Below are 12,660 nucleotides of genomic sequence, written 5' to 3'. Positions count from 1 at the left end.
TGATGTAAAGGAATAAATGAAAGGCAACAAAGAAATCACTGGCTTTTGAAAACGTCCGCCGTGAAAGCGGAGCGCTGTACAGTCGGCGCGCGCTTTGGATATAATTTAAAATCAATTATTTCTGCGGTGAAGGCTAATGACAAACCGAAAGCGCACTTTCTTTCATCTGGCACTGCAGGTAAGCAAGACCCAGCGATTGTCGTGCTGCATTGTGCGGAAAGTAAGAAAAGCTTACCAAGCACCGCAAGCTTCATGTTTCAACTTATAAAGCTGCGCCTTTCTCCGTACACTGTTTTCTCAGAGCAACCGTGCCTTGTGCTCAGCTCTGTCTGTTCGTGCGTAGCTCAGCTCTCTCTGTTCCGTTCCAATCTCGACGCGTCCGCCCCCGAGTGGCTGGTCTCACTGACAGCGAGGACATTGACGAAGTGCTAAATAAATCGAGGTGAAATCGAATTCGAGTGAAATCATTATATCAACCACACCACATATAACAAAACACTGTGACACCACATACGCTTGTCGTAATGAGGTCTGTCTTCAATGCGATAGCAATAGAATGTCCGTGCGAGTGAAAACCTGGCGTTCGTCTGTCAGTGTACAGCCACCGAGAGATGCTCAAAACATACATTTGGCCTCGAGTGGGATTTGAACGCGCGCGGGCAGCATGAACAGATCGGATTTGCTTGCCGCCTCTTTAGGCCACTCGGTCATCGTCGGGTTTTTTGTTCTCCAACGCGTTATTTATTACAGTGATATGCAATGTTACTTGCACATGAACTATACGTACATATCATTAATAAAACAGTGTCACATCAACACGATGCATAATCGCCGAAACCTTTCTCCCCGCGTGTTAAACTGCCAGCCTCTTGCCCCGTGCTTTAGAAATCGTCGTATTCATCAGCTTTAATCCGTACCCGTTACAGTCCAAACGCAAAAGCACGGGGGCACTTGGACGAGCGCGCCAAAGCTCGAACGCGTGGACGATCTGAAGCGTATACGCTTGATGGCACTTGATGAAAAGCTTGATCAAACTAGACCTCTCATTTGAACAAATTGGACAATATCCCGAATGATTTCAGAGAATTGGAAACTGCCATCCTCTCGCGCCACAGTTAGCGTCACTGCGCAAAGCGGTCACCGCGAGTCAGTGCGCTCACGAAACTGGAGCCCGCATGCTAACGCATTCCTCTCCGCATCATTATCATTGATCGCCCGAGAATTTTTGCAGAGACAGTCGTGCCCAAACCTGTTCACTCGTGAAATCTGTCCATGAGTATCTTGTGCTCAGCGATCCTTCTAATATATACAGCACCTCATATTTACATCGACAGTTCTAGTCCAGGCATACGATGTTTTCAAAAATAAGGGTTGGATGCCTGGTAAGAACAGCGCTGTCAAGGCGCGAGCTAACGCCAAATGAGTTTTTACTCGCCAACAGCATATTCAAACTCATCCTCGATTGAGTAGGCTTTTTGACACGCAGCGAAATATCAGTACATGACGGTTTTCATATAACGTAACTAATATGTTACGCCGGTCGCTTTCGGGCAAAAGCCGATTTTACCCGACTCTTGCAGCCCGAAATTAATTCTTAAAGATCGAATTAGACACGACTTCTATCCTAAAATCGCCTTCCGTATAATAGTTTGCCACCGCGCAAAGCAGAAGGCACCACAGCAAAATAGAGGGTATCTAATGCTAAGAGGGGAGTTTCCAGTTAACAGAATTTCATCCCCTTTTCAACGCTTGTTATTCATGACAAGGCGTAATTTGAAGTAAGGCCTGGAAGTATGTTTCAGAAGTGAGGCTTCAAAACCCGGGTACAGACCAGGCGTCATAAGAGCGACCGCTTTTCAAGCGCTTCCCACGTTCTGGGCGTCAGCGTGGAAACAGCGTTCCCAAAGCTCTCTTCATTCCGCTGGCACCAGAGAATTGACGCAGACACGCGGCTCTCCTATCCCGTCACTGCTCAAGCATCTACTTAACAGCGCTTCTAAAAAAAATGGGAGCGGACACTTAGGGAGCTCCGCCTTCAAGGTATGACGCGATAGCGTAAATGTGTTATTGGCCACATTTGCAGAATTGGTCATTCTCTACTTAACATTTGCAGTTCCTCGGGAGTCCTCGTACTACTCCAGGCGCAGTGCTGCAGCGGTTAAGCGATGCGCCACCACCCTGCGATGGCAGGTGCTCCCAGCGGTGGGCTTTGTGCGGCTCATGGGTTGATCATCCCGGGCGACCAATCCTTTATTTAACTGCTACCTGCCACGGTGGGCAGTTCGCTCACAATCCGATGGGCAGGTTGGGATGACGCCGTAATGTCACGTGACCTAGCTGGCCCACCTGGCCCCTAGGTTTCTTGTTCTTGGATTTTTCGGGGACTTTTCGCTCACGGGCAACAACGCCGACGACGCCGGATTTTCTGAGACACGAGCTCCCTAACGCTATCGCGTTAACACACCTTACAGCAAACAAGAGCGCCTGAAAGTTCCGGCAAACAACTCACGCATCTAAACAAAAGACGCTTCTTCTAGCCGCCGCGGTGTCTGAGTGGTTATGGCGCTCGGCTGCTGGCCCGAAAGACGCGGGTTCGATCCCGGCCGCGGCGGTCGAATTTCGTTGGAGGCGAAATTCTAGAGGCCCGTGTACTGTGCGATGTCAGTGCACGTTAAAGAACCCCAGGTGGTCGAAATTTCCGGAGCTCTCCACTACGGCGTCTCTCATAGCCTGTGTCGCTTTGGGACGTTAAACCCCATGGGCCATGAACCAAACCAAAAGTCGCTTCTCGGCGCGCGCCGATCCTCCGCGCACTAGTTCGTGGCGCTTCCGCAGCGTGGCGTCCATTTCGTGAAAACAAACAATCGCCGATTTTCGCGACTCGGAGGGCGCTCGTCATTTTTTAGATAACATGACGGCGTTACGGAGGACTGCTTTCCGGGTCAGCTTATAGGTGAAATCGCGCTTGTTTTAAACTTCAGTGATAAACACGCCCTTGTTTCCCGGTGGTGGCAACTTGTTGTGGGCCAAACAGCCTCTTTTGTCGAAGCGTAAGTAAATAAACGAGAGACGCCGTCTGGCGTTTGAAACCGTCCGGCGTGAAAGCGGTGTGGTAGACAGTCAACGCGCGCTTTGGAGAGAACTTAAAAGCCCTTGAAGGACATCGACGATGAAGACCTGTACAAAGGGTAAACGAAGATCACGTCAGCGAGACCAAGTGATCGTCAATTTATCCCATTGCTTCGCAGAAAACAAGCCAGAAAGTTTGTCACTCACTGAAGATTGCGTTTAAAATGATAAAGCTGCGCCCTGTGACGTTTTTTCGAGGTCATAAATTTTAATAGACACGTGTGTAGGCGGAAGCCGAGAACGATGAGGTTGCGCTTTTCCACGCACGATATTCTCGCTGCAATTAACCGCGCCCTATGAGCTCAGTTTGTTCGTAAGACACGTAGGTAATGTAAGGACGATATGATAAATAGTTTCGGTCGATTCTCCCATCCGCCCATTAGTCTAATCCCAGCGGCGGCGACAGCATATGGAAATCTAAGTTCGAAAAAAAATCGGAATGAAATGAAATTCGAAAGAAATTATGTCAACCTTATCAATCCCCCCCCCCTCTCTCCGCAGATAAAGCACTACCTCACCAGACACGCATTCCGTAATAAAGCCTGCAGTTACGCAGACTATTACGCGCAAAACTCTTCGCGCTTAAAAAATGTCCGTCATCACGTGCGCGCAAGCGATATTAACAAACAGCACCTGGTATTTACATTGACCGCTCTAATACAGGCGTATAATCCTTTTACAAATACAAGCTTGGGACCTGTAGTAGAAACGTGCTGTCCTGTTCCTGCAAGCGCTCCACTACAGAGTGGAAACCTCCTTTTCGCATGCTCTCTCTGTATTGCTGACACCAATAATCTCGTGCAGTTCACTTAGCGGCTCTTCTATCTCGGCAGCGTGAAAAAATTCACGTAACAGCGCTCCTGTGATATATGTTTACAGCATTACTCTTAAAACGACGTCTGTATGTGCCCTCCAACCACTAAGGCAACGCAACAAACGACGAGGTTCCGTGCGCCTACCTTCTTGGGCTAGTTCGCGACGTCGCCGCAGCATGGCGTCGATTTCGCGGCCACCGCGGAAAAGCGCGCTTGCGCGGTGAGCTTGATGGGATTGGTCTATTAGGGATTCCCTTTTTTTTAAGCCCTGCGAGTGAAATAGTGGTAAGTTCGTACTCTGTAAATTGATTTAATGAACCGCATTCTGTTTAGAAACAGCGCCACGTCCCGGGGCATGACGTGGTAAGCAAATACACCCATTTTGTTCCGCGCTTGTTCCTTGTTGTTCCAAGTCTACAAAACATAACTTGGTAGCTCGTTGTTCGAGCCTGGGCACAATGAGAGGTAGCAGTAATGAAAAACATGACACAAAGTGATAGGCGCAGCTGAGCGCCTAGGCTGGAATCCCCTTGAACCGGAGGCCAAAGCAGCGCTCAGGAGATAAGCCGGCCTAGTAGAAATTGGAGGCCAAGTGGGCAGCCGACATCCTTCTTCCTTCAGGCGAAGGGGACTTCAATATGTCCGCCACGAATACCCCGCTGTAATCCTCGAAGCAGTCGGCCAAGGCCGCGAACAAGACGTGGCTGCGCAGTGGAACACTGTCGACACAACTACTGGGACGTCGGACTCGCTTCGAAGATTAATGCCTCGAGTCCGGCTGAAGTACTGGTGCGGCACGTTTCTGCTCCACAGCATTGGTAAAATGCTGAAAGGCCAAATGGAAGGAGCGGGAAATTCGCGTGGAATATCAAAAAACTTTTCCATTGTCACTGGCGCTCCTGTCCTCGTAAACAAATAACGCATTTTGTCTGAACAGCATGGTTCTAGTTACTGGTTCAAGATGAAACGCATGATTTCCCATTCAGAAATAATATAATTTATTAACATAAATAACTTCAAAAAAAAAAACAACAGGAGGCAAATCGTTAATGTGCATTATAGGGTATGCTTTGCCAATGATTAGTTTATTTGGTAAAATAATATAGCAAACTAGCATAGTAATGCTTGGTAAAAAAATAAAAGGAGCTGTGGTAAACATTCGTTTATAGCATGTCCAGCAATCTGGGGCAAAAATTTTGAAAATTGGTAAATTGCAAGGCACTGTTATGGAAATATTGAAGGTTCATTATTCTGATATGTAGCAAAATCTTTCTTTCACAGTGTTTCCATCAATCGTATCGAGCAGTTAATATTGCCGTAGTTTTGACGGTAGCAAAAACGGGAATAGAAAAAAAGTACAACACTGCCGTTGGGTGATCTGCGTATATATTGATTGTTATAGTGGAATCTTATGGTTTATGGGGGTTTAACGTCCCAAAGCGACTAAGGCTATGAGAGACGCCATACTGAAGGGCTCCGGAAATTTCGACCAACTGGGGTTCTTTAACGTGCACTGACATCGCACAGTACACGGGCCTCTAGAATTTCGCCTCCATCGAAATTCGACCGCCGCGGCCGGGATCGAACCCGCGTCTTTCGGGACAGCAGCCGAGCGCCGTAACCACTCAGCCACCGCGGTGGCTGGTTTTGAATGCGAATAGATAAGCTGGTATAATGTAGAGGGAACTGAAAAAATTACATGAAAAAAATTGCCTTCATAAACTGTTTCCCGCTCAGAATTGTCCAGCATTGCTGGGTATGGACATGTCGTATTAGTGTGAGAATTACGCCGAATAACATATGGAAGCCAAGAAGAGCCACTAGAACTTTGAACTGCACAAGCTTAAGCAAAACTGGGATGAACATATCATTTTGTAGCGTTTTTCATCATATTTTCAGTCAAACAATGTAATAACACGCGTCGCCTATCACTTTGGTAGAAGCTTATCCCCTCAAGTTCACCCGAACCTGCTAACAAGAAACATCGCAATAATTAGGCGTTTTAATAATTCACAAGACGGTTTTTATTGCTATGACTAAATGCTACGGAAAGGTAGCGATTCAAAGGTTTCGTTTAACACGCAGGACCACGCATTCTCGCACTGGTATACAAGTAAAGATAACTGTAAGGCAAAGTAATAATTATTTAGAAGCGTTCTTCAGTCACCTGCAAAGAACGACGAAATGACCTATAGTCAGGTACAACCCAAGAATGCAGCGGCGAATGCCCCTCAAAGAAGGCCCGTCCATAAAATGGCGTCATCTAGTTCTGGCTCTGCAGCAGAGGCCAGGCAAGAAAGGAACAGGGGCCTTTGTCCTCAGCACTGGCGACCCCGCTTCCCCCTTTGAGTACCGCATTCCTTTTCCACGAGCCGCCCTTCCAACAGCTCTGGACTGTCTGTCCTGTAGAGCCTGCATAATTGAACAAGCTGCTGTTTGAAGAATGTTCCAAAATTCTCGTTTCGTGTTTAAATTAAGTTGTTAATCCACGGTACTGTCGGTTTGAGCACTGGCATCTACGTAGGGTTTTAAATTATCGCCTAAAATAATTACGTTGTGAGGGCAAACTTCGCATCATAAAGCTTCGCGTCACAACACGGGGGCAGTGTACTAGAAAATTAATTCTATAGTAGGATACAACTTAAAAAAAAAAAAAACAGCCGTTGTTAACACTGGGCCACGGTCCGCGGCGTACCGTATTACTCCGCTAGCCAGTCACAAAAGTAAACGAAATGATCATTTTAATGTTTGACTTTATTAAACAAGCAAGGCAAGAAAATTCTACAGCTTATAACATTTTTCCCGTGATTAGCTTATTGTTTAGGTGACAAGAGAAGTTTGAACAACGGCCGACGTTTTTGTCGAGGAGGAATTCTGTGCGCCGGTCCTAAATGTGGGCGGAGCTTCACTGCAGACTTGAGTTGTATCCGACTACAGTTCACCATAATGTCCTTCCCCTTCCGTTTCTTGCCTACTTTCTGCCCCACGAAAACCGGTCGGCGCCATTGGATGGAGGGCCTTCTTTGAGGGGTATTCGCAGTTGCATTCTTGAGTTGTAACTGACCAAGTAAATGTGAACTCCATTACTTGGCAGGGGACTTCCAACAAAAGAAAAATTAGTATGCTGAGAGCGTTCGCGGCATAGGATTCAGGTTTGCGACATTAGCATTCGCATCAATATTCGTTGAGAAACACTTCATAGTCATGCAATTTTTTGTCTATCTGCCTGGGGCTAATTCAAGGAGGGCACGGCCGGTGATGGGGGAGTCTCCACCACCTAGCACGAAATTTTACATACGAAAACAATGCTGAACCCAATTTTTTCGAGGGAAAGGTTCAAGAAATCCATGTTTCAACCATCCCCTTCATGAGTGACCACTAAATCCTCCCCTGCTCTCAGCTGACGTGTTTCGGGTAATAATCCTTTGTTCCAACCGCGAACAGAGGCAACCTGACACGCTCAGATCGGCCGCTGGAGGGGGCTGCAAGTGCGCGTACAGGAAGAGAAAATTGGGCTTTTTAAAGTGGCAGCGACAGCGTTTATCCAATCTAACGCGACACGCGGAGCGGCGCGAGAACGCGCGACTCTTCAGCGCCCCGAAAACGGCGCGCGGCCGACGAGAGGCGGCACGGCTCTTGTGGGCCCCGGGCCGGAGCCCGCGGCGGCGGCGGCGTCAAGACGCGGCGTCGTCCCGGAGCGCGCGCGTCCGGCACTTTCTCGCGGCGAGAAAGGGTGCCCGTCTTCCGTCCGCCCCCTCGTCGGCAGAAGATGCACGGCAGCAGCTCATTGGCGGAGTGGTGAGGAATCACCTCGGCAGGCCCACCGACCCCGATCAGACGTGCCCCTCCTGGGCGAGGGGGAGACCGACGTCTTGCGGAGCGCGTGCCCTCCAGTGCCAGCGGCTCCTTTGGCACGGACGCTCCTCCGCGCGCAACCGCCGCCGCCGCCGCCGCCGACACCGCCGGGCCCCCTCCGGATACCTGCCGGCCTGGGGTCCTCGCACCCCCCCACCCCCCTACCCCCTCTGGATTACAGAGAGCCGCCGCAGCGCTGGATTGTGCGCCGCTCGCGGACTCCGACCAGTGTGTGTGTTTTCGCGTGTTCAACCGGCCGCATCTGCCAAGGTACGAGGCTCTCTCTATCCACACTTCTCGCGCGCTGTCGGGCCTTCTCTCGGCTCGCCAGCCCAGAGGGGGCCCGGTCTTTCGCTGGTAGTGCACGAGCCGAGACTCCGACGGCGCGGAGTAGCCGCCTGTTGCCAGAGTGGACCGTGCGTAGCAATGAGTGTGGCAGTGAGGATAAAAAAAAACTACAAAATCTGCCCGTGGTCAGATTTTGTGGTTTTTTAACGCCCATGTGTATAAGCAAATGAGGATAGTGCGGTATCTTTCGAAAATTTTGAGCGCTGTAGCACCTCTCCCCGAGAGAACAACTTCTACGAGCGAAAACAAGCGTACTGAAACGATGTGGGAACGTGTGTTTGGTTCGGACATTACTTTCGTATTACCCGCCCTTTGCCACATGAAATGAGAGGGAAATTTTGATTGAGCACGTGCATTAAGTCAACAGCCTGACACTGTTTTCCACAAGCGTCAGACCGAAGTCTGAAATCTTCGACACTCCTTCCCTGTGCGACAGCTTGTACTGATCATACAGGCGCGCGTTCTTTGTAGATTGCCCACTCCCTTTTGTTCGATAGCAGTGACGGTGCAGCATTGATCGACCTTTTTTGGTTCAGAAGAATGATCAGCTCGAGGCAGGTTCAGTCTTTAAAAATTACTATGAATGGCTTGTCATCCGGTTCCCTGGAAAAGAACTCTCGAAAAAAAAATTTGATTGCCAAATTTCGCAAGCTGAATGACAAAGTAAAAAAACTGGCGTGAGCCGAAATTTCGCTCATCTGCAGAAATGAGCACATGCCACTGACTGAACGCAAGGACCATTTTGCGCTCATTAAGGACTTTGAAAATTCCCGCATCCGTAGAGACCGTAGCCGCTATTTTTGAAGACACTGCAGCTTCATGTACATCACTTTTTCATTCGTTCCGTTCAGTTTCGCTGCCGATAACGCAACGACTTACCTTGAGATGAGATTGCAAACAAATGAGCACTCTTATGCTTAATGTTCCTTTCTCTATAAACAATAGCGTCAGGCACTCCCGCCAGCCAAGCCGTCATTGTTTAACTCTCGGTCGAGCTAATAGTGCCGCTGCTTGCTTGTACCGCTCTTGTGTTTCTTGATTTGCGCTTAACGTCAGGGATTCTTTAGCACATTTTCGCTAATTTTTATTGGCTGCTGACACGTGCTCGAAGTCCAGTCATCCTGACTAGTTTTGTTAGGCATGATGGAGCGGTTGCGAGTCGCAGTTCGTGCTTGTGGCGCCTGGCACAGCAGGAAGCATCTCTCTGACTTCTTCCGGATATATTTCATGTTTACTGTACATGAAACTCATCAAAAGCTTCCTTTTTGTCGCTCAGGTTGAAGGAAAGGGAAATGCCTTCGTTTCATGTTTGCATGCGCAAGTTTAGACATGCATGAGCGGCGAAAACCGAAGTTGCTTTCTCGACAAGCTCGTGCCGGAAGAAGAAACGCTGCTTGGCGTAGAGGGCGGATGTTGCACTTCCATTACTGCGGTACAGCACGGGCAAACGGTGCGCAGGCATTGAACGCTTACAAGAAGGCGCTCCCGTTTGCTGTATACACATTCAGCGGAGAGATTGAGATAAATACCCTTTCAATTCTGAAGCGAAACCTCAACGCTTTCATCGCACCTAATCTATAGACACCCGTGAAGTTTTATGGGTGCACATTTCCGCGCAATCCTCTTACCGAGCCGAGCGGGTCAACAGGTCGATAAGGCGTCTGAAGGTGCTTAAGTGGGGGCTTGTTTTTTTACCGCACTGCCACAGTGGGTGCAGGTCCTAGCAGCAGTGCCGTCGAAGCATTCGCGGCTCTCTCTCGCGAGGAGCGACGACAGTGATTCATGAGCGAAGTGCGCGTGGGCGGTCTGATGGGTCGGCGCGGAAGAGGGGACGGATACCCGGGGCGCAGCGCCGGTAGCCGAGGGACCCGTCGCTCGCCGGACCGCCGCCCCACGTAGTCAGTGCAGCAAGACAAGGCGCGCGGAGTGATAGCCCCTTGCGACAGCGGGCAATTAGAGAGGCCCCTTATTATGGCCACCCGCCGTCGCGCTGTACCGTTACGGCCCCTTCGGGAGCGGGACTGGCGGAGCGTCCCTTTCCCTTTCAGCGGCCCAAATATATGCACACCGCCGATGCCAGCTCCTTTTGTCCGACCCCGGAGGCGCCTATTAACACGCCGGCCCCGCGTCCACAGACCCACAATGAGTGGTGCCGGATAGCACGCGCCTGGCTGCTTGCACAAATCTGCTCGCGCTGCGCCTCCCTGCGCCCTTTGTCGCCGCCGAGACTGTTTCGCCACCCCCAAGAAGAAGCACCGAGCGCGAACCGCTGCGGCTGGGTTTCCGACCTTGGGGCAGCCCTCGGTCACTGCTTGCCGACGCACGCGCGACAATTAGCAGCGTCGCCTCAGCCTGTGCCTGCCTCCGCTGGCTGTCAGGAGAAGCGGCGTAACGAGTGAGGACGCGCATCAAGAGGCTTCCGAAATGCGGTCGACCCTGCTTAGCAGAATGTCTTACTTCATCTTAGATCCTTCTGCGGGACTTAATTACATCCTCTTTCTTTGCAGTTTGAACCATTTCTTTTTCTGCATGGTGATCCTTGAGTGATGGAGCGAGGGCAGTAGTTTCGGTATCCACGGTTGCAGAACGGTGCAGGGCCCCACCTTACTTATCTTGATGGTCACAAGGATTTCGACCGTCAGTTTTTGTGCCCAGATACTTTGGGCCGTCTGACTCGAGGTCTGCGCTGTTGGACATGGCGCCGGAAGGCCATCGTGTCTAGAGAAGAGCTTGTACAGTGGAGATCAATCACGTAAAATATTTTAGGTGTGTCCACCCCTCTGCTCTGCACGCCAATCATTCCCTCTTGCCTGGGAGCGTTGCGGGAAGGTATAGTAGTAGAGAGCGAAGCGTACTATAAAATAGCTCGCTCTTGAAGAGTGTCTTTCTTAGCTGCGAGATGACGTTGAGCACCGTTTCTGGAGGATTTGCGTGTTACACAGCTATCTCAGCAGCTATCTTGATGCAGAAAGCGGAAGTACACCGTTTCTGGGAGAGGCCGCAATCCCTCTGTAGCCAGTCAAGCGCTCTCATGCTTTCGCATTTACGGGTATTCCGAGCCATATGTGTAGCTCCATTCAATATGAGGCTCCTGCACTGTGCACATCCTGTTGTAATATTCTAAAAAAAAAAGCATTGATAAGTGCTGTGTAAAACACAGTGCGTTGCGCGGAAGCAGAAACTCGAGGAGTGAGCGTTCGGGATGCAATTTTACGCAGTGTACCCGCGTAAATCCGTCTTCAAAATCTTCCTTCAGCGTTACCCAGGTGCCGGAATAAGTTGGGAATCGGTAATCCTGGTGCCCGTAATAGCTCTGCGTGTGTTCGCCACAGAGAAGCCCAGCTGTAGTTAGCAAGCAGGGAAATGGCCTGAGACGAAGGTGTCCAATTTTTAAAAAACGGAAATCTTTTTCTTTTCCTCTACTTTTTGGGGACGCTGACATATTGAGGGAGGATCACAGCGGAGTACTTACTGCATTCGCAGGTATCAGCTAACGTGTCCGATGTTTTTTCGCTTAATAAAGATGACCAGCAGGTTTTCATTTCATTCAAAAACTGGACCATAGGTACTGATTCTTGTTCAAATGACGCTAACCTAAATACAATCAGTAAATAATCCATCATAAGCGTGACCGGAGCATAGCATTCGCATAGCACTCCGCTATGCGAAACCCGTCTTAATGGGCAAAATCAATTCACTTATCCCTCGATCCCGCGCCTGAACTCGTATAGAACAATGCGCACAGCTAGGCGACCTCACTCTCGCGAACGAACTCTTGTTTGTTCACTCGTGTTCAATGATGTTGTACTCCACCCAATGGCCGGAGCCCGAGTGAGGCCAGTGCTGACCCTGGTGGGGTCGTTAGGCAAAATTTGCAGCGGTTGAAACCGCGGCTGGCGAAACTGGGCGCGAAATTAGAAATATTTGATGTGGACGAGTCCATTTCAGTTTTATTTTGCCCACGTAATTAAGCCGGCTTTTCCGTTTCACTTATTGTTTGTACATGCCACATAGACACTTCCGCTTGATTTCCTGGTAGCTGGTTTGACGCGACGGAAGCAAGTGATAAATAGCCGAAATGGTAGATTTGTTCCTTCTGTTTACTCTGTTCTGTTTACTACACGCCCAAAATCTATTGAGTACGCTACAACTGTGGCACTCAACAAAGGTTTAGCGGCAGAGAAAACAAAGCAAATGGGGGCCGCGTTCGCTGAACCACGCTGACGCAAGAGGGCTTCGTGCCTGGCTGCAGCCGCGCGCGCGCTGGCCAATCATGATAGCCGACGAGAAGCGCGCCGCCCAAATGCGAGAGCTGTGCTCACGTGAGAGTTCTGTGATGCGCTGTATGAGGCTGGAAGTAGCACACTGGTTGCGACACTCCCCCCCCCCCCCTCCCCTTCCTCGTCTCGAACCGTATTTTCTCCTCCAAATGGCAAAAAAAGGTATGTCTACTGAAGCTTAAAGGGATACTGCATCCAATTTTCGTTTTTAGTAAAAATCGATTCAGCGGCTC

At 49.8% G+C, this 12,660-nt stretch overlaps 1 protein-coding gene across 2 annotated transcripts in view; it reads left to right on the top strand.

The window, feature by feature from the left end:
- LOC144113141 (uncharacterized) overlaps positions 1–12,660 on the top strand; it is a 167,338-nt gene that overhangs the window by 35,324 nt on the left and 119,354 nt on the right. The window contains exon 1 of one of the 2 annotated variants that reach the window (XM_077646054.1): positions 7,842–8,069. The exons of the other annotated variant lie outside the window; for it this stretch is intronic. The gene's annotated coding sequence lies outside the window, so the exon portion shown is untranslated. Of the gene's footprint in view, positions 1–7,841; positions 8,070–12,660 lie in introns of those variants that run through there. 2 annotated transcript variants of the gene reach the window in all.

This window comes from Amblyomma americanum, chromosome 1 (assembly GCF_052857255.1).
Source record: "Amblyomma americanum isolate KBUSLIRL-KWMA chromosome 1, ASM5285725v1, whole genome shotgun sequence".
NCBI lineage: Eukaryota > Metazoa > Arthropoda > Arachnida > Ixodida > Ixodidae > Amblyomma > Amblyomma americanum.
Note: the sequence above shows the minus strand (reverse complement) of the source record. Positions and strands in the feature narration are given on the sequence as shown.